Below are 23582 nucleotides of genomic sequence, written 5' to 3' on the forward strand. Positions count from 1 at the left end.
TTGAATATCTGTCTTTGAACCTAAACCTTGGCTCATCTTTAAATAGTGTTTTATCTTGTTGTTATAGACCTTCATCTGCTACTGTTGGCTCTCTGGATTGTATTTTCAAATTGTTATCACAGAATCTCAATTCTGAGTTTGTCCTGGTGGGTGATCTGAATCAGGACTAGTTAACATCTAGCTCTGATCAACTCAAAATTCTGTGCAATACCTATAATCTCACTCAGATTGTCAATAGTGTAACTAGGTTGAATATAAAATATTGTCTGAAATCCTCTTTGATTGATTTGATCTTAACCAATACTGCTCATCGTTTTAATGCTTCTGCTATTTTTGCAAATGACATAAGTGATCACTGTGCTATTGCCTGTGTGAGAAATGGTAAAATTCCTAAGAAATCTCCACGTGTCATTACGAAAAGAAACGGGAAGCAGTTAAATATTCGTGTTTTTTTACATGACGTATCTAGCATTGAATGGAATTAATCCCTGATGTTGAACTAGCCTTTGCTTACTTCCACAAAACATTCCATGATGTATACAATAGGCTTGCCCCTTTAAAAAAATGCTGGATTAAGGGCAGAGAGAACCCTTGGTTTACTAAGGAACTTACTAAAATCATAAGGGAACAAAATGCTATGTGGGCTAAAGCAAGAGGGACTGGTTCGGCAGATGATTGGATGGCATTTAAACATCTTTGAAAAATGGGTGTGGCTATAATCCGTAAATTGAAAGCAGACCACTACCTGAAATATACTTCAGATAACTTAAATAATCCATCCAAATTTTGGCAAGTAGTGAAGTGTTTGGAGTGCAAAAAAGATACACAGCTTCCCAAACAATTGTTGGTAGACACACAGATTGTAATTGAGAGAATCTCCATTCTGAAAGCCTTGAATCAGCATTTTTTAGACGCAGGCAGTTTATTTGAAAAGGTCAAAGATATAATTGAGCCCCCTTTGAATTTACCTGACACCCCTGTGCACTCCTTCACCAGGTTCTCCTTTTCATCCTTCTCTGTTTCAGAAGTGTGTAAAGCCCTGAAAGAAACTGATGGGAAAATATCCCCTGGCCTTGATGAACAAGACCCCCGCTTCCTATACCTAGCTGCAGATGTCACGTCCTGACCATAGTAAGATGTTATTTTCTATGGTAGAGTAGGTCAGGGCGTGACAGGGGATGTTTTTCTATGTTTTCTATTTCTATGTTCATGTTCTAGTTTTGTATTTCTATGTTGGTTTTGTTTGGGATGATCTCCAATTAGAGGCAGCTGGTTCTCATTGTCTCTAATTGGAGATCATACTTAAGTAGGGTGTTTTTTCCACCTGAGTTTGTGGGAGATTATCTTTGAGTCAGTGTATGTTTCACCTCTGCGTCACGGTTTATTGTTTTTGTCATTTTCAGTTTATTTATGGATTGCATAGTTTCACAGTGTGAATAAAATGTGGAACGACACACACGCTGCACTTTTGTCTGCTTCTCCTTACGACAACCATGACAGAATCTCCCACCACCAATGGACCAAACAGCGTGCCCAGGAGAAACAGGAATGGACCTGGGAGGAGATACTGGATGGGAAAGGACCCTGGAGTCAGGCTGGGGATTATCGCCGTCCTAAGGAGGAGATTGAGGCAGCGAAGGCGGAGCGGCGATATTATGAGGCAATATGCCAACCACGAGGCAAGTGCGAGAGGTAGCCCCCAAAAACTTTTTTTGGGGGGGCACACGGGGAGATTGGCAGGGTCAGGGTGCTGAGGAGCGTGACATCAGTCCGGTGCGTCCTGTGCTACCTCCCCGCACTCGCCCTGAGGTGTGCGTCATCAACCCGGTTCCACCTGTACCGGTCCCATGCATCAGGCCTCCAGTGCGCCTCCTCAGTCCAGTACGTCCTGTGCCTCCTCTCCGCACTCGCCCTGAGGTGCGTGTCATCAGCCTGGTGCCACCTGTGCCAGCCTCACGTATCAGGCCTCCAGTGCGCATTCCGAGTCCAGAGCTTCCGGCGACAGTACCCCAGTCCGGAGCTTCCGGCGACAGTTCCCCAGTCCGGAGCTTCCGGCGACAGTTCCCCAGTCCGGAACCTCCGGCGACAGTTCCCCAGTCCGGAACCTCCAGCGACGTTCCCCAGTCCGGAACCTCCGGTGATGATCCACAGTCCGTTTTGTTTTTTTGGAGGGGGGTTGTTGTTTTGTTTAGGTGCGGTCGGAGTCCGCACCTTTGGGGGGGGTACTGTCACGTCCTGACCATAGTAAGACATTATTTTCTATGGTAGAGTAGATCAGGGTGTGACAGGGGGTGTTTTTCTATGTTTTCTATTTATGTTCATGTTCTAGTTTTGTATTTCTATGTTGGTTTTGTTTGGGATGATCTCCAATTAGAGGCAGCTGGTCCTCGTTGTCTCTAATTGGAGATCATACTTAAGTAGGGTGTTTTTTCCACCTGGGTTTGTGGGAGATTATCTTTGAGTCAGTGTATGTTTCACCTCTGCGTCACGGTTTATTGTTTTTATCATTTTCAGTTTATGTATTGCATAGTTTCACAGTGTAAATAAAATGTGGAACGACACACACGCTGCACTTTAGTCCACTTCTCCTTACGACAACCGTGACAGCAGACATCATTGCTCCCCCCTTAACATGTATTTTTAACCTTACGCTTGATGTTAAAGAAATCCCCAAGTTATGGAAATCTGCTTTTGTTCTGCCTCTCCTGAATGGTGGAGATCCTTTGCTACTTGACAACTATTGACCCATATCAAAATAGTCTGTACTGTCTAAGGTACTGGAGTCCTTACTTAGTAGGCAGATAAAGGCCTACCTCCAAGAAAACAACATCTTAAATGGAATACAATCAGGGTTTAGGTCTGGCCACAGCACTGTTTCAGCAACATTGAAGGTTTTAAATGACATCCGCTGTGCTCTTGACAAGACGTTACATTGTGTGTCTGTCTTTATTGATTTGTCGAAGGCATTTGACACCGTGGACCATGCTGTGTTAGTGCAAAGGTAAAAATGTTGTGGAATTACTGGGCATGCTCTAGATTGGATTATAAATTACCTATCAAATTGTACACAATGTGTAATGGCAGATGGTTGAAAATCTGAGTCCATAGAGGTGTGCTCAGGTGTTCCGCAAGGTTCTATTTTGGGCCCGCTGTTGTTCATTGTGTATATCAACAACATTGGGGATCTTATTGAAACAGCGGATGTTCATTTTTATGCAGATGATACTGTTCTTTATTCAAGTGGTAGTAGTTTCTTTAGCTTTTGAAAATGCCCAAAGAGCATTTAACATCATACAACAGAATCTGTATGATTTAAATCTGGTTCTAAATTTAGGTCAAACAAAATGCATGGTACTTTAAAATGTCAGGAATGTTACTAATCATGTCATTGCTACATTGGCTGGACATACTATAGAGCAAGTTAAAGTATACAAATATTTGGATGTGTGGGTTGATAAGCTGAGCTTCACTGTTCATGTAGAGAACTTGATAAGGAAACTGTTAAAGGAATTCCTGTTTGAGTGTAAATGATTAAATAATTCTACCCTGAATTTAGGGATAGGGTCTAAATAGCCTGTAATATGAGTAACTAAAGGGTTAAGCATAAGTCTCAGGAGATTGACTAGGATAGGAGAGGAATGGAGGTCTGTGTGTTTAAGTAAACATCAAGAACTGTTAAACTGCGGTTGACCTGACCTAGCTTGAAACCTCTAGGTTTCCCTAATCTCAGAGATATGAAACTGTCGGCTGGGTAAGATTTTACGGTGTTGAGAGTTCTGGGGACGAACAATTAACTCTCCTTAGTGTAGTGTGTAATGTGTGTGCGTAATAAGGAGCCTGGTATATAATGATGTCTCTGTACAATGAACTGTAGAGCGCTCTCCTGAATAAACAATTCTGACTCTTGTAAGCTAGTCCTCTGTCTGTGTTATTAAACCAGAATCGTACACATTCTGGATGGCAGACTGAGTATTTTAATTGAAGTTGACATTGAGAACATAATTCTCTTAACAGAAACTCAAGATGAGAATAGGTTTTTATTACCGGCATAAGGCTTGTTCTTTTTTGGAGGCCAGGAAGGAGCTGGTATAATCTACATTACCGGCGGATTTAGATTTTAGTGATGTTATATTTATATATATATATATATATATATATGCAGACCTCAACCACTACCCTGAGAGCACTTGATTCACTGTATCATGCAACCCTCAGGTTTATTACAAATCAAAAAAGACTAACATCATTGTGATCTCTACAGCACTGTTGGATGGCCGTCACTGACCATTGTAACTACAACCCATATTTATGTTTATTTATTTTACTTTTTGTACATTAACTATTTGCAGAAAATTCTTTATTCTTTTGGAACTTGTGTGAGTGTAATATTTACTACTTTTTTTGGTGTTGTTTATTTCACTTTTGTTTATTATCTATTTCAATTGCTTTGGCAATGTAAACATGTCTGCCATGCCAATTAAGCCCTTCAATTTAATTCAATGAGAGAGATTTGAAATGAAATTGCAGGAGTAGGAGATATTTTGGGAATTTTTTTATTTTACCAGGTAAGTTGACTGAGAACACATTCTCATTTACAGAAACAACCTGGGGAATAGTTTCCGGGGAGAGGAGGGGGATGAATGAGCCAATTGTAAACTGGGGATGATTAGGTGGCCGTGATGGTATGAGGGCCAGATTGGGAATTTAGCCAGGACACCGGGGTTAACACCCTTAGGATAAGTGCAATGGGATCTTTTAATGACCTCAGAGAGTCAGGACACCCGTTTAACGTCCCATCCGAAAGATGGCACCCTACACAGGGCAATGTCCCCAATCACTGCCCTGGGGTATTGGGATATTTTTTAGACCAGAGGAAAGAGTGCCTCCTACTGGCCCTCCAACACCACTTCCAGCAGCATCTGGTCTCCCATCCAGGGACTGACCAGGACCAACCCTGCTTAGCTTCAGAAGCAAGCCAGCAGTGGGATGAAGGGTGGTATGCTGCTGGCATCTGTCTGTCTGTCTGCGTGTTTCTCTGCATATCTGTCTGTCTGTCTGTCTGCGTGTCTGTCTGCATGTCTGTCTGCATGTCTGTCTGCGTGTCTGTCTGTCTGTCTGTCTGTCTGTCTGTCTGTCTGTCTGTCTGTGTGTATGCTTTAATTTATACTCTCCCCTCTGATCAGTGTGTGTAGGGTAGACAGCTGAGCGGCGTGTGTAGGGTAGACAGCTGAGCGGCGTGTGTAGGGTAGACGGCTGAGCGGTGTGTGTAGGGTAGACAGCTGAGCGGTGAGCCGACCCAGCCTCCTAGTGTTGAGCCCGTGATGCAGTGGAACACTCCAGACACGCTGATCTACCACAGTGTCAGACACACAGACATTCTGATCTTCCACAGTGTCAGAGACACAGACATTCTGATCTTCCACAGTGTCAGAGACTCAGACACGCTGATCTACCACAGTGTCAGAGACACAGACATTCTGATCTTCCACAGTGTCAGAGACTCAGACATGCCGCTGATCTACCACAGTGTCAGAGACACAGACATTCTGATCTTCCACAGTGTCAGAGACTCAGACACGCTGATCTTCCACAGTGTCAGAGACACAGACATTCTGATCTTCCACAGTATCAGAGACACAGACATTCTGATCTTCCACAGTGTCAGAGACACAGACACTCTGATTTTCCACAGTGTCAGAGACTCAGACACGCTGATTTTCCACAGTGTCAGAGACTCAGACACGCTGATGATCTTCCATTGTCAGAGACTCAGACATGCTGATGATCTTCCACAGTGTCAGAGACTCAGACACGCTGATGATCTTCCACAGTGTCAGAGACTCAGACATGCTGATGATCTTCCACAGTGTCAGAGACTCAGACATGCTGATGATGAACTTCCACAGTGTCAGAGACTCAGACATGCTGATGATCTTCCACAGTGTCAGAGACTCAGACACGCTGATCTACCACAGTGTCAGAGACTCAGACATGCTGATGATCTTCCACAGTGTCAGAGACTCAGACATGCTGATGATCTTCCACAGTGTCAGAGACTCAGACATGCTGATGAGCTTCCACAGTGTCAGAGACTCAGACATGCTGATGAGCTTCCAGTGTCAGAGACTCAGACATGCTGATGATCTTCCACAGTGTCAGAGACTCAGACATGCTGATGATCTTCCACAGTGTCAGAGACTCAGACACGCTGATCTACCACAGTGTCAGAGACTCAGACATGCTGATGATCTTCCACAGTGTCAAAGACTCAGACATGCTGATGATCTTCCAGTGTCAGAGACTCAGACATGCTGATGATCTTCCACAGTGTCAGAGACTCAGACATGCTGATGATCTTCCACAGTGTCAGAGACTCAGACATGCTGATGATCTTCCACAGTGTCAGAGACTCAGACATGCTGATGATCTTCCAGTGTCAGAGACTCAGACATGCTGATGATCTTCCACAGTGTCAGAGACTCAGACACGCTGATGATCTTCCACAGTGTCAGAGACTCAGACACGCTGATGATAATCCACAGTGTCAGAGACTCAGACATGCTGATCTGGAGACGCCAGGTCCTCCACCACACCTTTTTCCACTTGTGCCTGGCAGGAAACAGGAAGTGATGTCAGGATAGGAACCAGCAAGTTTGAGAGAGAAAGAGAGTGAGGAGAGTGGATAAAGAGAGAGACAGAAAGTCAGAAACCAACAGCGGGATACTGATAGAGAAAGAAATAGACTTAGACAGTGTGTACTGTACAGTACATTACAGTCCAGTACCACAGTAGAATACTGGGTCTCACCAGGAATCCCGTGCTGTGTAATTCATGGTGAGATTAATAAATGACTAATGAATGTTTTCTAAGGATCATCCTCAACCACACGATGGTGTTGTCAGAGCACAGACTGGGTAGACGTTACAGTTTTCTTCAATTGCTAACATCCATTGGTCAAAACTGAAGTCACGTTGCCAAAACTCTTCACACAGTCAGCGAAACGGAAGTGTATGTGAACCAAACTGTGAATCATTTTTCATTGCTTTCACACAAAATGCTTTCAATGACCTACTGTTATTTTTCACTGTCTTTTTACTGTTGTTTTTGTTTCTTCACGTATGTATTGTTCACCTAATACCTATTTTTTCCTTAAAAATCGCGCTGTTGGTTAGGGCCTGTAAGTAAGCATTTTACTGTTGTATTCGGCGCATGTGACAAATAAACTTTTATTTGATTGTTTTCAAATGCTAACACATCCAAAAACAGAATGATGTAAAATGTCGTGCATTTCTGCAGTAATCAGATGGAAAAATATAGAAAATCTCAGCAGACTATTTAATCATTCCAAACACAGCTGAAAGCCTACCCAAGTGTCCTGTTTTTAGACTTGTTACCAAACAGATAAAAGAGAACGGCTTCGGAATGATTTCGTTTGGAAACATGGACCAAGGAAGACAGGTTGGTGGGGAAAGAAGAGTGGCAGGGTTGGATTAGACATTCCAGAAGATACTTTCCAAGATACATCTCCAGAGAAGACATAAGATGTGATGTTGATGAGAACTTGTGGCTAAATGTAGGAGAGAGGGAGAACTACAACCCTCACAGTACTGTACAGTATGAGTGATTATACTATATATGTTGATGAGAACTAGAACCCTCACAGTACTGTACAGTATGAGTGATTATACTAGACATGTTGATGAGAACTAGAACCCTCACAGTACTGTACAGTATGAGTGATTATACTATACATGTTGATGATGGGTTTTTTTGTAATTATTATTGCAGCCCTGGAAATTAAGGAATTCGTTTTTTTTCTAACTTTTTATTTTTCACAAGTAAATTACTATATGCAAAGATATAGAAAAAAATATAGGGTATTGAAGCAAATTGCTGCATGTCTGATTCATTCTTGTAACATAGGCTTTAGTACAGTCAATAAAGTGAAGTGAAGGTGTTATTCTTATTCTGTACTGAAATACTGATTCATGTGAAAAATCTTTCAAACTTCAAAGAGAAAAGTTCATCATCCCTGTTAGTGTTTTTTAGGTCAGCGTGTAATGAGCGACAACGTATGCTTTCTGAGTGACAATTGTTGCCAGTGTTACGGTCGAACAAGCTTATTTTGAGACATGTATGAAGTGCTCTAGTTGGTTTGAGTGAGATTTGGAGGTGAGATGCATGTTGGTAATGCACTAGACCAGTCTGCAGGACCCGGCCTCACCCTACTAGAATCTGAAGTCAAATGTCTACTGTTAGAAATAGTGGCTTCAGTATTGACCGATGCTTGTTAGAAATGGAATAAAAGTGAAGTAACTGCTGTACCAGACAGCTCTGTGTGTGTGTGTGTGTGTGTGTGTGTGTGTGTGTGTGTGTGTGTGTGTGTGTGTGTGTGTGTGTGTGTGTGTGTGTGTGTGTGTGTGTGTGTGTGTGTTTAGTTGAGTGTGTGTGTGTCTGTGTGACCCTGTGGTAGGGCAATGTGTTCTTCTTCAAGAGAGAGTTGAAGTGACAGCTTGTCTAAGCCATGATTCCTCTTCTCCCAACCAATTACACAGCACGGGGAAAGTAATCGCAAAGCCTCTCTATCTATCTCTCTCTCTCACTTACTCGCTCTCTATTCAATTCAAGAGGCTTTGTTGGCATGGGAAACATATGTTTACATTGCCAAGGCAAGTGAAAGGGATAAGCAAAAGATAAATAAACAATAAAAAGTGATGTAACGATGTGCAAATAGTTAAAGTACTAAATGAAAAATAAATAAACATAAATATGGGTTGTATTTACAATAGTGTTTGTTCTTCACTGGTTGCCCTTTTCTTGTGGCAACAGGTCACAAATCTTGCTGCTGTATTTCACTCTTTCTCTATGGCAGGCTGGCTGGCTCTCACACACACACAAAAACACACACACACACACACACACACACACACACACACACACATGGATTTAAGTGATACATTTTCTTTTAAACACTGAGTGGCTGATTGAATCTGCCTAGAGTGCCAGAGCAGATGGACTATTTTTGAGCCAGGCAAGCTCAACATTTCCTCTTTTAATTCTATCATATCTGCCTTCTGTGTTCTTCGTGTGTGTGTGTCTGTATGTGTGTTTGTGTGTGTGTGTGTCTGTGTGTGTCTGTGTGTGTTTAGTTTTAATAGAGAGCTGCTGAAGTAAACCACACTGAGTTTCATTTCTCACTGCCTCCCCCTCTTCTTCCCTTCTTTCTCCTCTACTCCTCCCTCCTCTTCCCTTCTTTCTCCTCTACTCCTCCTTCCTTTATCTCTCTCCTCTCTCCTCCTTTCCACCCCTCTCTTCCTCCTCTCCTCTGATACGTCTTCCTCTCTCCCTTCTCTCCTCTCGTCTCCTCTCATACGTCTTCCTCTCTCCTATCGTCTCCTCTCACACGTCTTCCTCTCCTCCTCTCGTCTCCTCTCATATGTCTTCCTCTCTCCTATCGTCTCCTCTCACACGTCTTCCTCTCCTCCTCTCGTCTCCTCTCATACGTCTTCCTCTCCTCCTCTCGTCTCCTCTCATACGTCTTCCTCTCCTCCTCTCGTCTCCTCTCATACGTCTTCCTCTCCTCCTATCGTCTCCTCTCACACGTCTTCCTCTCCTCCTCTCGTCTCCTCTCATACGTCTTCCTCTCCTCCTCTCGTCTCCTCTCATACGTCTTCCTCTCCTCCTCTCGTCTCCTCTCATACGTCTTCCTCTCCTCCTCTCGTCTCCTCTCATATGTCTTCCTCTCTCCTATCGTCTCCTCTCACACGTCTTCCTCTCCTCCTCTCGTCTCCTCTCATACGTCTTCCTCTCCTCCTCTCGTCTCCTCTCATACGTCTTCCTCTCCTCCTCTCGTCTCCTCTCATACGTCTTCCTCTCCTCCTCTCGTCTCCTCTCATACGTCTTCCTCTCCTCCTCTCATCTCACAGCACAGTTCCCGCTCAGCCCAGTCAAAACTGTTCGCTGCTCTGGCACCCCAATGGTGGAACAAGCTCCCTCACGACGCCAGGACAGCGGAGTCAATCACCACCTTCCGGAGACACCTGAAACCCCACCTCTTCAAGGAATACCTGGGATAGGATAAAGTAATCCTTCTAACCCCCCCCTTAAAAGATTTAGATGCACTTTTGTAAAGTGGTTGTTCCACTGGATACTATAAGGTGAATGCACCAATTTGTAAGTCGCTCTGGATAAGAGCGTCTGCTAAATGACTTAAATGTAAATGTAAATGTTTCCTTTCATTAGCCTTCCTCTCCTCTCGTCTCCTCTCATACGTCTTCCTCTCCTCCTCTCATCTCCTCTCATACGTCTTCCTCTCTCCTATCGTCTCCTCTCATACGTCTTCCACTCTCCTATCGTCTCCTCTCATACGTCTTCCTCTCTCCTATTGTCTCCTCTCATACGTCTTCCTCTCCTCCTCTCGTCTCCTCTCATACGTCTTCCTCTCCTCCTCTCGTCTCCTCTCATACGTCTTCCTCTCCTCCTCTCGTCTCCTCTCATACGTCTTCCTCTCCTCCTCTCGTCTCCTCTCATACGTCTTCCTCTCCTCCTCTCGTCTCCTCTCATACGTCTTCCTCTCCTCCTCTCGTCTCCTTTCATTAGTCTTCCTCTCCTCCTCTCATACGTCTTCCTTTCCTCTCTTCCACCCCTCTCTCATCGCCTTTCTTTCCCGAAAGCCTCCAGACCCCTCCCTCCTTCTCTCCCCCTACCTCCTCTCTTCCTCCCCCCTCCTCCCCCTTTCTCTCTCTGTCCTAATTATTTTTCTCACAGACAATCATGGAGTTGTTCATTAAAATGGCAAGACTGAATCAATATGGCCACTGCTGACTGACACTGACTGTGCAATACAACACAGCATTCAGCCAGCCAATTACACAGAGACAGAGAGCGGAGGGAGGGTAGAGGAGAGGTGTGGGGGGTAGAGGAGAGGAGAGGAGAGGAGAGGAGAGGAGAGGAGAGGAGAGGAGAGGAGAGGAGAGGAGAGGAGAGGAGAGGAGAGGAGAGGAGAGGAGAGGAGAGGAGAGAGGAGAGATTGAGTTGAGCCAAGAGCTGAAATAATGATTGCTGAAACCTTTGATGCAATACAAATGTGTGTGTCAAAGCGTATGTATATCAAAGTGTGTGTGTGTGTGTGTGTGTGTGTGTGTGTGTGTGTGTGTGTGTGTGTGTGTGTGTGTGTGTGTGTGTGTGTGTGTGTGTGTGTGTGTGTGTGTGTGTGTGTGTACGTGTTGCTCGTCTAAGGGGATGCACATTGACAAGTGGTGCTTGTGGTGGACTGACATAGAGTAGTAGAGCTGTCATAGAAGGACAGAAACACTCTGGTCTGCAGGGTGGGTTAGAGGTCAGAGGTCAGGGTCAGGGTCTACCTGGCTACAGCCCTGGTGCAACATAATGAGACATGTTGATGAAGGAAGAGGAGGAATGTCTGGTCTGCACACCACTGCTGCACATGCTCTGGTCCGCACACCACTGCTGCACTCTCTGGTCCGCACACCACTGCTGCACTCTCTGGTCCGCACACCACTGCTGCACTCTCTGGTCCGCACACCACTGCTGCACTCTCTGGTCCGCACACCACTGCTGCACTCTCTGGTCCGCACACCACTGCTGCACTCTCTGGTCCGCACACCACTCTTGCACATGCTGCCACTTTTTGGAACAGATTCAATTATACTCTTTAGAACGAGCAGCGAGCTCAGGAGTGAGTGCCGAGCACAGGGAGAACGCAACCGATGCGACAAGTGAAGAAAAAAAAAGATCTAACTGGGGATAGCATGATGAGCTAGCCAGTACATTTCCATTCTGAAAATACAGAACATTTCAAAGTTAAAGATATTAGTTCAGATAGACTTGAAATTGGCATGAGAGCTAGCAAACTACTGGTAGCTAGCTAGCTACTAGCTTGCTTATCAAATGTAACTGGTGACAAAGAAAATGTATTTAACTGTTGATCATGCTTTGTGATACACCTGGTTTTATAGTGTGTTAGTCACACAACATGATGTCACCCTGTCCTCAAGCATCTGATGAACTGCATGGGAAACAAAATACAGTGTTTTGAATTGGTCCAACCACAGAGTTGTGCTTTTTTTGTCCTACCAGGTCAATGGGAAGGTTCTAGTTAATGTATCCCTCTGTCCATCGAATGTTACAGGATGTGGCGAATGTCTGGTTTATCAATGACTATTAAAGTTATTTATTGACAACATCATTTGCTATTAGCTCTTTATTTATTTATTTATTCATTTATTTTACCTTTATTTAACCAGGCAAGTCAGTTAAGAACAAATTCTTATTTTCAATGACGGCCTAGGAACAGTGGGTTCACTGCCTTGTTCAGGGGCAGAACGACAGATTTGTACCTTGTCAGCTCGGGGATTTTAGCTCCATCAGTTGAGAACCTGATAGAGCAGATCCATAAGATATGCCCGATGATGGTCCATTTACTTTGTGCTGTGACCTGAAACCCTTTAATTGCAATGGTACAGTGCAGTCCCATAGCAAGCAATGTAGTAGCCGGCAATACAATCCGAGCTCCTGGCAGGAGTAGTAACTAAACATCTTGTTTTGAATGTAAACAAATTTACAGGACTTTTATGATGATTTTTTAACATAATCCATCAATTATATTACATATATTTTTGTGAAAAATATAAAAAAGGGTATTGAGAGAGGGTGAGTAACTGCACATACCCTCTCTCAATAGCCCTTTATATAAACATTGTTTTGTCAGGTAAATGTAGCTGGCTCAGACACAATTTTCTCCACTGCTATCTGTTTCTCTGGCGTACAGATGGTAAGCAGACTGGCTGAATTGATCCTAAAATTAAACGGATCAGACACTCTCTGCCCTCATTTTCCCTTTCTCCATCATCCCTCTCCCTCCATCCCTCTCTCTCCATCCCTTTCTCTCCATCCCTCTCCCTTTCCCTCCATCCCTCTTCCTCCCTCCCTCTCCCTGTCCTTCCATCCCTCTTCCTCCATCCCTCTCCCTATCCCTCCATCCCTCTTCCAATCCCTCCATCCCTCTTCCAATCCCTCCATCCCTCTTCCTATCCCTCCATCGCTCTCCCTATCCCTCCATTTCTCTCCCTATCCCTCAATTTCTCTCCCTATCCCTCCATCCCTCTTCCTATCCCTCCATCGCTCTCCCTATCCCTCCATTTCTCTCCCTATCCCTCCATTTCTCTCCCTATCCCTCCATTGCTCTCCCTCTCTCTCACTGCTATCCCTCCATCCCTCTCCCTGTCCCTCCATCCCTCTCCCTATCCATCCATCCCTCTCCCTATCCCTCCATCCTCTCCCTATCCCTCCATCCCTCTTCCTATCCCTCCATCCCTCTTCCTATCCCTCCATTTCTATCCCTCCATCCCTCAATTGCTCTCCCTCTCTCACTGCTATCCCTCCATCCCTCTCCATATCCCTCCATCCCTATCCCTCCATCCCTCTCCCTTTCCCTCCATCCCTCTCCCTTTCCCTCCATCCCTCTCCCTATCCCTCATCCCTCTCCCTATCCCTCCATCCCTCTCTCTCCATCCCTCTCCCTCCATTGCTCTCCCTATCCCTCATTGCTATCCCTCCATTCCTCCATTCCTCTCCCTCTATCCCTCTCCCTATCCCTCCATTTCTCTCTCTATCCCTCCATTGCTCTCCTATCTCTCATTGCTATCCCTCCATTCCTCCATCCTTCTCCCTATCCCTCCATCCCTCTTCCTATCCCTCCATTGCTCTCCCTATCCTTCCTTCCCTCTCTCTTTCCCTCCATCCCTCTCCCATCCCTCCATTTCTCTCCCTATCCCTCCATTGCTCTCCCTATCCCTCCATTGCTATCCCTTCATTCCTCCATCCCACTCCCTATCCCTCCATCCCTCTTCCTATCCCTCCATTGCTCTCCCTATCCCTCCATTTCTCTCCCTATCCCTCCATTGCTCTCCCTGTCTCTCACTGCTATCCCTCCATCCATCTCCCTATCCCTCCATCCCTCTTCCTATCCCTCCATTGCTCTCCCTATCCTTCCATCCCTCTCCCTATCCCTCCATCCCTCTCCCTATCTCTCATTGCTATCCCTCCATTCCTCCATCCCTCTCCCTATCCCTCCATCCCTCTTCCTATCCCTCCATCCCTCTCCTTATCCCTCCATCCCTCTCCCTATCCCTCTCCCTCCATCCCTCTCGCCGTCTCTCCATCCCTCTCCCTGTCCCTCCATCCCTCTCCCTATCCCTCCATCCCTCTCCCTATCCCTCCATCCCTCTCCCTATCCCTCCATCCCTCTCCCTATCCCTCTCCCTGTCCCTCCATCCCTCTCCCTGTCTCTCCATCCCTCTCCCTGTCCCTCCATCCCTCTCCCTATCCCTCCATCCCTCTCCCTATCCCTCTCCCTATCCCTCCATCCCTCTCCCTATCCCTCCATCCCTCTCCCTATCCCTCCATCCCTCTCCCTCTATCCCTCTCCCTATCCCTCATCCCTCTCCCTATCACTCATCCCTCTCCCTATCCCTCCATCCCTCATCCTATCCCTCCATCCCTCTCCCTATCCCTCCATCCCACTCCCTATCCCTCCATCCCTCTCCCTATCCCTCCATCCCTCTCCCTATCACTCTACCTGTCCCTCCATCCCCCTCCCTGTCCCTCCATCCCTCTCCCTATCCCTCCATCCCTCTCCCTATCCCTCCATCGCTCTCCCTATCCCTCCATCCCTCTCCCTTTCCATCCCTCTCCCTTTCCCTCCATCCCTCTCCCTCCATCCCTCTCCCTATCCCCCACATCATTTACTGCCACCCCCATGCTTCACGTTTGAGATGGTGTTCTTCGGCTTGCAAGCCTCCCCCTTTTCCCTCCAAACATTACGATGGTCATTACGGCCAAACAGTTCTATTTCTGTTTCATCAGACCAGAGGACATTTCTCCAAAAACTACGATCTTTGTCCCCATGTGCAGTTGCAAACCGTAGTCTGGCTTTTTATGGCAGTTTTGGAGCAGTGGCTTCTTCCTTGCTGAGCGGCCTTTCAGGTTATGTCCATATAGGACTCGTTTTACTGTGGAAATAGATACTTTTGTAGCAATTTCCTCCAGCATCTTCACAAGGTCCGTTGCTGTTGTTCTGGGATTGATTTGCACTTTTTGCACCAAAGTACTTTAATCTCTAGAAGACAAAACGCGTCTCCTTCCTGAGCAGTATGACGGCTGCATGGTCCCATGGTGTTAATACTTGTGTACTATTGTTTGTAAATATGAACGTGGTACCTTCAGGCATTTGGAAAATGCTCCCAAGGATGAACCAGACATGTGGAGGTCTATTTTTTTTTCTGAGGTCTTGGCTGATTTCTTTTGATTTTCCCATGATGTCAAGCAAAGAGGCACTGAGTTTGAAGGTTGGCCTTGAAATACATCCACAGGTACACATCCAATTGACTCAAATGATGTCAATTAGCCTATCATAAGCTTCTAAAGCCATGACATTATTTTCTGGAATTTTCCATGCTGTTTAAAAGCACAGTCAACTTAGTGTATGTAAACTTTCGACCCACTGGAGTTGTGATACAGTGAATTATAAGTGAAATAATCTGTCTGTAAACAATTGTTGGAAAAATGACTTGTGTCATGCACAAAGTAGATGTCCTAACTGACTTGCCAAAACTATAGTTCGTTAACAAGAATTTTTGGAGTGGTTTAAAAACGGGCGTCCCACATATCCCAGAGAGGTTTTAATAACCTCCCCTCAACTACCTCTTCAACCTCATACGAAAAAAAGGGAAAAACCCTTTTGAAAACAGGATAGCCACACCCCCACTTTTTGAGCTTTTATTTTATGACTACACACCACTGACCCCCCCCCCCCCCCCCCCCACACACACACTCCTTGTCACGTCCTGACCATAGAAAGCTATTATTTTCTATGGCAGAGTAGGTCAGGGCGTGACAGCGGGTTTTGTCTAGTTTATTTATTTTTATGTTGGTTCTAGTTTCTTTTTTCTATGTTGGGTTTTTGTCTAGTTTATGTATTTCTATGTAGGGTTCTAGTTTCTCTGTTTCTATGTTGTTGTTTTTTGGGATGATCTCCATTTAGAGGCAGCTGGTCATCGTTGTCTCTAATTGGGGATCATATTTAAGTTGTTGTTTTTCCCACTAGGTTTTGTGGGAGATTATTTTGAGTAAGTGTATGTTGCACCGCTTCGTCAATAATGTTGACACATACTACACCAACACTCCAACACACACACACGAACACACAACCAGCGTTTGGGAAGCCCAGTAGAAGAACATCCTTTGTGGAAAAGAAAAGAAACAGTGACATTTGAAAGGCTCTGACTGACAGGCAGATTTCATGTGTTCCCAGCAATTACCTAACAACAGAGTGGAGTGGACCTGCTTCTCTCTCTCTCTCTCTCTCCTCTCTCTCTCTCTCTCTCTCTCTCTCCTTATCTTTCTGTCTCTTTCAATCTCCTATCACAGCTGTTGAGCTTCTTTCTTTTCACTTGTCTCTGTTCTCTTTCTTCTAGTGCTTCACTCTACCTCCTCCTACTCTTTCTGTCAATCTCCCCTTTCCCGTCCGTCTCCCCCTTCTGTCCCTTCTCTCTGTCCATCTCCCCATTCTGTCCCCCCTCTCCGTCCGTCTCCCCCTTCTGTCCCTCCTCTCCGTCCGTCTCCCCCTTCTGTCCCCCCTCCATCCGTCTCCCCCTTCTGTCCCCCCTCTCCGTCCGTCTCCCCCTTCTGTCCCCCCTCCGTCCGTCTCCCCCTTCTGTCCCTCCTCTCCGTCCGTCCCTCCCTTCTGTCCCCCCTCCGTCCGTCCGTCCCTCCCTTCTGTCCCCCCACCGTCCGTCCCCCCCTTCTGTCTCCCCTTCGTCCATCCCGCCCTTCTGTCTCCCCTTCGTCCATCCCGCCCTTCTGTCTCCCCTTCGTCCGTCCCGCCCTTCTGTCTCCCCTCCGTCCGTCCCTCCCTTCTGTCCCCCCTCCGTCCGTCCCTCCCTTCTGTCTCCCCTCCGTCCGTCTCACCCTTCTGTCCCCACTCCGTCCGTCCCTCCCTTCTGTCCACACTCCATCTGTCCCTCCCTTCTGTCCCCCCTCCATCCATCCCTTCTTTCTGTCCCCCCTCCATTCATCCTCCCCATCTGTCGCCCCTCCGTCCATCTCCCCCTTCTGTCGCCCCTCCGTCCATCTCCCCCTTCTGTCGCCCCTCCGTCCATTTCCCCCTTCTGTCCCCCCTCCGTCCATCTCCCCCTTCTGTCCCCCCTCCGTCCGTCCGTCCCTCCCTTCTGTCCCCCCTCCGTCCGTCCCCCCCTTCTGTCTCCCCTTCGTCCATCCCGCCCTTCTGTCTCCCCTTCGTCCATCCCGCCCTTCTGTCTCCCCTTCGTCCGTCCCGCCCTTCTGTCTCCCCTCCGTCCGTCCCTCCCTTCTGTCCCCCCTCCGTCCGTCCCTCCCTTCTGTCTCCCCTCCGTCCGTCTCACCCTTCTGTCCCCACTCCGTCCGTCCCTCCCTTCTGTCCACACTCCATCTGTCCCTCCCTTCTGTCCCCCCTCCATCCATCCCTTCTTTCTGTCCCCCCTCCGTTCATCCTCCCCATCTGTCGCCCCTCCGTCCATCTCCCCCTTCTGTCGCCCCTCCGTCCATCTCCCCCTTCTGTCGCCCCTCCGTCCATCTCCCCCTTCTGTCCCCCCTCCGTCCATCTCCCCCTTCTGTCCCCCCTCCGTCCATCTCCCCCTTCTGTCCCCCCTCCGTCCATCTCCCCCTTCTGTCCCCCCTCCATCCGTCTCCCCTTTCTGTCCCCCCTCCTTCCATCCCTCCCTTCTGTCCCCCCTCCGTCCATCTCCCCCTTCCTTTTAACATATTGTCATGAATCATGCCCTGAATGCAGATCTGAGCGGTTACTGCTAGACGGGCCAAGTACAAAGTCAAAATGTGTTTTTTAAATTTAATTTAGAGTTAGGTTTTAGCATTATGATTAGCAATGTGGTTAATGTTTAGGGTTAAAGTTGTATGACTTTGTGGCTGTGTCACCTTTGTGACCACTCTGCAGAGCTGCCTCCACAAAAACCTTCATGATGAAAACACTAACATGCTATCACCCTCCTATCTCAATTCAATTTCAATGTCAATTTAAGGGACCTTATTGTCATGGGAAACGTTTGTTTACATTACCAAAGGAAGTGATGTTGATAATAAACAAAAGTGAAATATTTTTTTTTTTTTTAAGTAAACATTACACTCACAGAAGTACCAAAAGAATAAAGACATTTCAAATGTCATATTATGTCAATATGCAGTGTTGTAATGATGTGCATATAGTTAAAGTGTTCTTCACTGGTTGCCCTTTTCTTGTGGCAACAGGTCACAAATCTTGCTGCTGTGATGGCACACTGTGGTATTTCACACAATAGATATGGAAGTTTAGCAAAATTAGATTTGTTTTCGAATTCTTTGTAGATCTGTGTAATCTGAGGGAAATATGTCTCTCTAATATGGTCATACATTTGGCAGGAGGTTAGGAAGTGCATCTCAGTTTCCACCTCATTTTGTGGGCAGTGTGCACATAACCTGTATTTTCTTGAGAGCCAGGTCTGCCTTCGGTGGCCATTCTCAATAGCAAGGCTATGCTCACTGAGTCTGTGGTCTGTGCATAGTTAAAGATTTCCTTAATTTTTTGGTCAGTCACAGTGGTCAGGTATTCTGCCACTGTGTACTCTCTGTTTAGGGACAAATAGCATTCTAGTTTGCTCTGTTTTTTTGTTAATTCTTTCCAATGTGTCAAGTAATTATCTTTTAGTTTTCTCATGATTTGGTTGGGTCTAATTGTGTTGCTGTCCTGGGGCTCTCTCTCCCTCTCTCTTTCTCACTCTCTCTCTGTGTCTCTCTCGACCTCCCAGCAGTGATTGCTGCTTCCTACTCAGCCTCAAAGCGAGAGTTTTTCCTGCCACAATACATGTAAATTACGTTCATTCCAATTCACTGCTAACGTTCCCACATTCTCTTCTGTTTGGAAGCCTAACAAACAGACTGGTAACAGTGCTACATTGCCTCAGAGGTTGTGTTTAATCAGCTTTCACCATCAATCAGCTTTCTGTCATTTAACACAAAGACTTCTATGGAGTTCTTAGTGATTCCATAAGTGTAAGCCACTCCCTCTCTCCCTCCCGCTCTCAGAGGAAAGCTCTGCCTCCATCAGTCTTTCCATGCCTCTGTAATTATGCGCACCACTCAATTCTGGTACAAAAGCACTGTACACACCGAACTCAGACCTATTACTGACACACACACACAAACACACACACAAACACACTAATTTGGAAGCTTTGCCAAAGCTCTGCTGTGTTCCCTCTCAGGTACGAAGGATAAATTGGATCCTGAATAACTACTGTGTCCTAATGACCATGTTGCTCTTTTAGGTGGAATCAGATGTTAAACTAACTCACAACAATATACCCCAGCTAACTCACCACAATACACTCCAGCTAACTCACCACAATACACTCCAGCTAACTCACCACAATACACTCCAGCTAACTCACCACAATACACTCCAGCTAACTCACCACAATATACCCCAGCTAACTCACCACAATACACTCCAGCTAACTCACCACAATATACCCCAGCTAACTCACAACAATATACCCCAGCTAACTCACCACAATACACTCCAGCTAACTCACCACAATATACCCCAGCTAACTCACCACAATACACTCCAGCTAACTCACCACAATACACTCCAGCTAACTCACCACAATACACTCCAGCTAACTCACCACAATACACTCCAGCTAACTCACCACAATACACTCCAGCTAACTCACCACAATACACTCCAGCTAACTCACCACAATACACTCCAGCTAACTCACCACAATACACTCCAGCTAACTCACCACAATACACTCCAGCTAACTCACCACAATACACTCCAGCTAACTCACCACAATACACTCCAGCTAACTCACCACAATACACTCCAGCTAACTCACCACAATACACTCCAGCTAACTCACCACAATACACTCCAGCTAACTCACCACAATACACTCCAGCTAACTCACCACAATACACTCCAGCTCACTCACCACAATACACTCCAGCTAACTCACCACAATACACTCCAGCTAACTCACCACAATACACTCCAGCTAACTCACCACAATACACTCCAGCTAACTCACCACAATACACTCCAGCTAACTCACCACAATACACTCCAGCTAACTCACCACAATACACTCCAGCTAACTCACCACAATACACTCCAGCTCACTCACCACAATACACTCCAGCTAACTCACCACAATACACTCCAGCTAACTCACCACAATACACTCCAGCTAACTCACCACAATACACTCCAACTAACTCACCACAATATACCCCAACTAACTCACCACAATACACTCCAGCTAACTCACCACAATACACTCCAGCTAACTCACCACAATACACTCCAGCTAACTCACCACAATACACTCCAGCTAACTCACCACAATACACTCCAGCTCACTCACCACAATACACTCCAGCTAACTCACCACAATACACTCCAGCTAACTCACCACAATACACTCCAGCTAACTCACCACAATACACTCCAACTAACTCACCACAATATACCCCAACTAACTCACCACAATACACTCCAGCTAACTCACCACAATACACTCCAGCTAACTCACCACAATACACTCCAACTAACTCACCACAATATACCCCAACTAACTCACCACAATATACTCCAGCTAACTCACCACAATATACCCCAACTAACTCACCACAATATACCCCAGCTAACTCACCACAATATACCCCAGCTAACTCACCACAATACACTCCAGCTAACTCACCACAATATACTCCAGCAGGGAGAACTGTCCTCTCCCCTCCCTCAACCCTCCCCTCAACTCTCCCCGCTCCCCTCTCTCAACCCTCCCCTCCGTTCTGCTCTAACTCCTCCTCTCCTCTCCTCTCCTCGTATGTGTGTGTGTGTGCTTGTGTTCGTATGTGCGTGTGTGTGTGTTTGTGTGTGCGTTCGTGTATGTGTGTGCGTGTTCGTATGTGCTTGTGTGTGTGTGTTCGTGTGTGCGTGTGTGTGTGCGTGTGTGTGCGCTTGCATGTCACCAGTTTCCCCATGCCTCTCTGTCAACAAACAAGGATTAGTAGATTCATCTAGTAATGTAAAAGGCTTTGCAGTGACATAACAGAATGTTGTTTGATGAATAAATATTCAATTAAATTCAAATATGCTGGTACTTTATTGAAAAGTTAAACAATTAATACTAAAACAAAGTTCATTCTTAAACCAATTTTCAGCCAAAGCTCACAATTAATCAACTTTAAATAGGACCGAGTGTGTGTTTAATTTAAAGACAACAAGCAAATTGCAGATTGATGTGAACTGCATTAATTCATCAGTATGGGAGAGAGAGAGAGAAAGAGAGTGAGACCGAGAGAGAAGGGTAGACACAGAAGGGTAGACACAGGAAAACCTGTCTCTCTGTAAATGAAAGGCTGTGCAATCACTGCACCACAGCAGAACCCAAGACAGAGCTGCATGTCCTGACAAAATGTAAAAAATAGGAAACAATTAGGAGTGTCATTTCCCCAAATTTGAAACCCTTATTCAAGGTTTCAAAGACCTCTCTGATGAGGATAGGCTACCCATCCTGTTGGGGGAGGACACAGAGAGCTGTGTGTTGGCAGCGCACTACATTGCTGTCTGCCATAAGATGAGGGACAGTGTCTGACAGACCAACCAACCTGCACATGTCCTCTATGCTTATTGTTAAATGTATGGTTATTTTGACACTTGTTTATTGTTGTTAATGTTGTCCCGTTGATAATATTGATTATTATTTTAATTATGTTAGTATTGTAAATCTCCAAAGTAAGCTTTGGCAATATGTACATTGTTAAGTCATGCCAATAAAGCAAATTGAATTGAGAGAGAGAGAGAGAGAGAGAGAAAGACCTCTAACTGTATTTGAGACAAGACTCTAATCTACTGCCTCTCAAACTCTTCCTAATATAACCTCATTATTATTATTATTATTATTATTACACAGACACTTTCAGCACTGATGGTTACCACTGACACCACACAGGATACAGTCATGTGCTGTCCCTCCATTCCCCTTCACTCACTGTACTTTACCCTTTAACCTCATCTCCCACATCTTCACCACTGGTGTCTAACGCTTGTTAAGAAACGGTAAAAAGTCATGCCGCTTCCACACAGAAACGCCTACTGAAAAACCACCATCACATTTTCTCTCTCTCTCTCCTTGCATTCTTTCTTCCTTCTATCTCTCCCTCTATCTTTTTCTCTTTCCCTCCCTCTCTATCTCTCCCTCCTTCCCACTCTCTCTCTCTGTGGCGTGGTGCTATTTATTTTGGTGAGGAAGTGGGAAAAAACAACCGTTAATGATGTCATGATGTTATAGGCCTACTCTGCCATCATATTTGGTTCTGTTAAGTAAAATACAAATTAATCGTTATGTGATCTTGCAAGACATTGATTCAGCTTTGATCTAACTAAACAAGCACCATTGTGAGAAGTGATAATTGAGAAGAGATAATCTTCTATTTGTAATAATAAATAGTGACGAGTAGGACTATTAGGCGTACAGGCAACAGGTCTTGAGTAGATGTCATTTTAAGTGTTTGGAGCTCCCTTTGTGGTGCTGAAAGGACAGCGCCAGGATCGCTTGTGGTGCTGAAAGGACAGCTGAAGGATAGCTTGTGGTGCTGAAAGGACAGCTGAAGGATAGCTCTGCCATTCGGCCAGCTCAGGAACAAACAACAATAATTAGCAGTAGGCCTAATAGCTCTACAACTACATTGTATAGCTACAATATTTGTAGGCTATAGGTTAATGTAAATACATATAGCTTAACATTTCTTTGGGATCAGTGTCCCTTCCACGGGACGGTTGAGCTAACGTAGGGTAATGCGATTAGCATGAGGTTGTAAGTAACAAGAACATTTCCCAGGACATAGATATATCTGATATTGGCAGAAAGCTTAAATAATTGTTAATCTAACTTCACTGTCCAATTTACAGTAGCTATTACAGTGTTTGTGAAGAGAGCTTTATTTAGAGTAGACATTGCATTGTATTGTTTGTACAGTATACTCTTTTTTAAACATTTTTATTGGCATTAAAAATGTAAATATTTCAACTTTTCTAAAGGGGAAGGGTGGGGGATTGGGTTCGCTTCCTGACGTCTGAGACCAAAGGGAGGGGGGTACAGTTTCATAAGTGATTATTGTATCATGATTTGATTAGCTTGAACACATGGTTACAATACACCCTATTACAAAAAAAAGAGAGAACAATCAGTTCATAGAATTTATTTGAATAGATTAAACATGTTATCAAATCGACCAAGTAGTGAACATAAATCATTACTACGTAGAACTGCAGGAAATTCCTTTTAAACCATAAAATCAATATTTGTGTTGTGTATTCATGCATCTCAATAAACTAGAACCTAAATGCATTGTTACCTCCAACTTGGCCTCCGATTTAGGCTCAAAATCCCAAGCAGGGCTACAGAAACTTCCAGAGAGGATCAGGCTCCTTGGGCTTTACATTATTCTCATTTTTT

Source organism: Salmo salar, chromosome 09, assembly GCF_965601325.2.
Source record: "Salmo salar chromosome 09, fSalSal1, whole genome shotgun sequence".
Taxonomy (NCBI): Eukaryota; Metazoa; Chordata; class Actinopteri; order Salmoniformes; family Salmonidae; genus Salmo; species Salmo salar.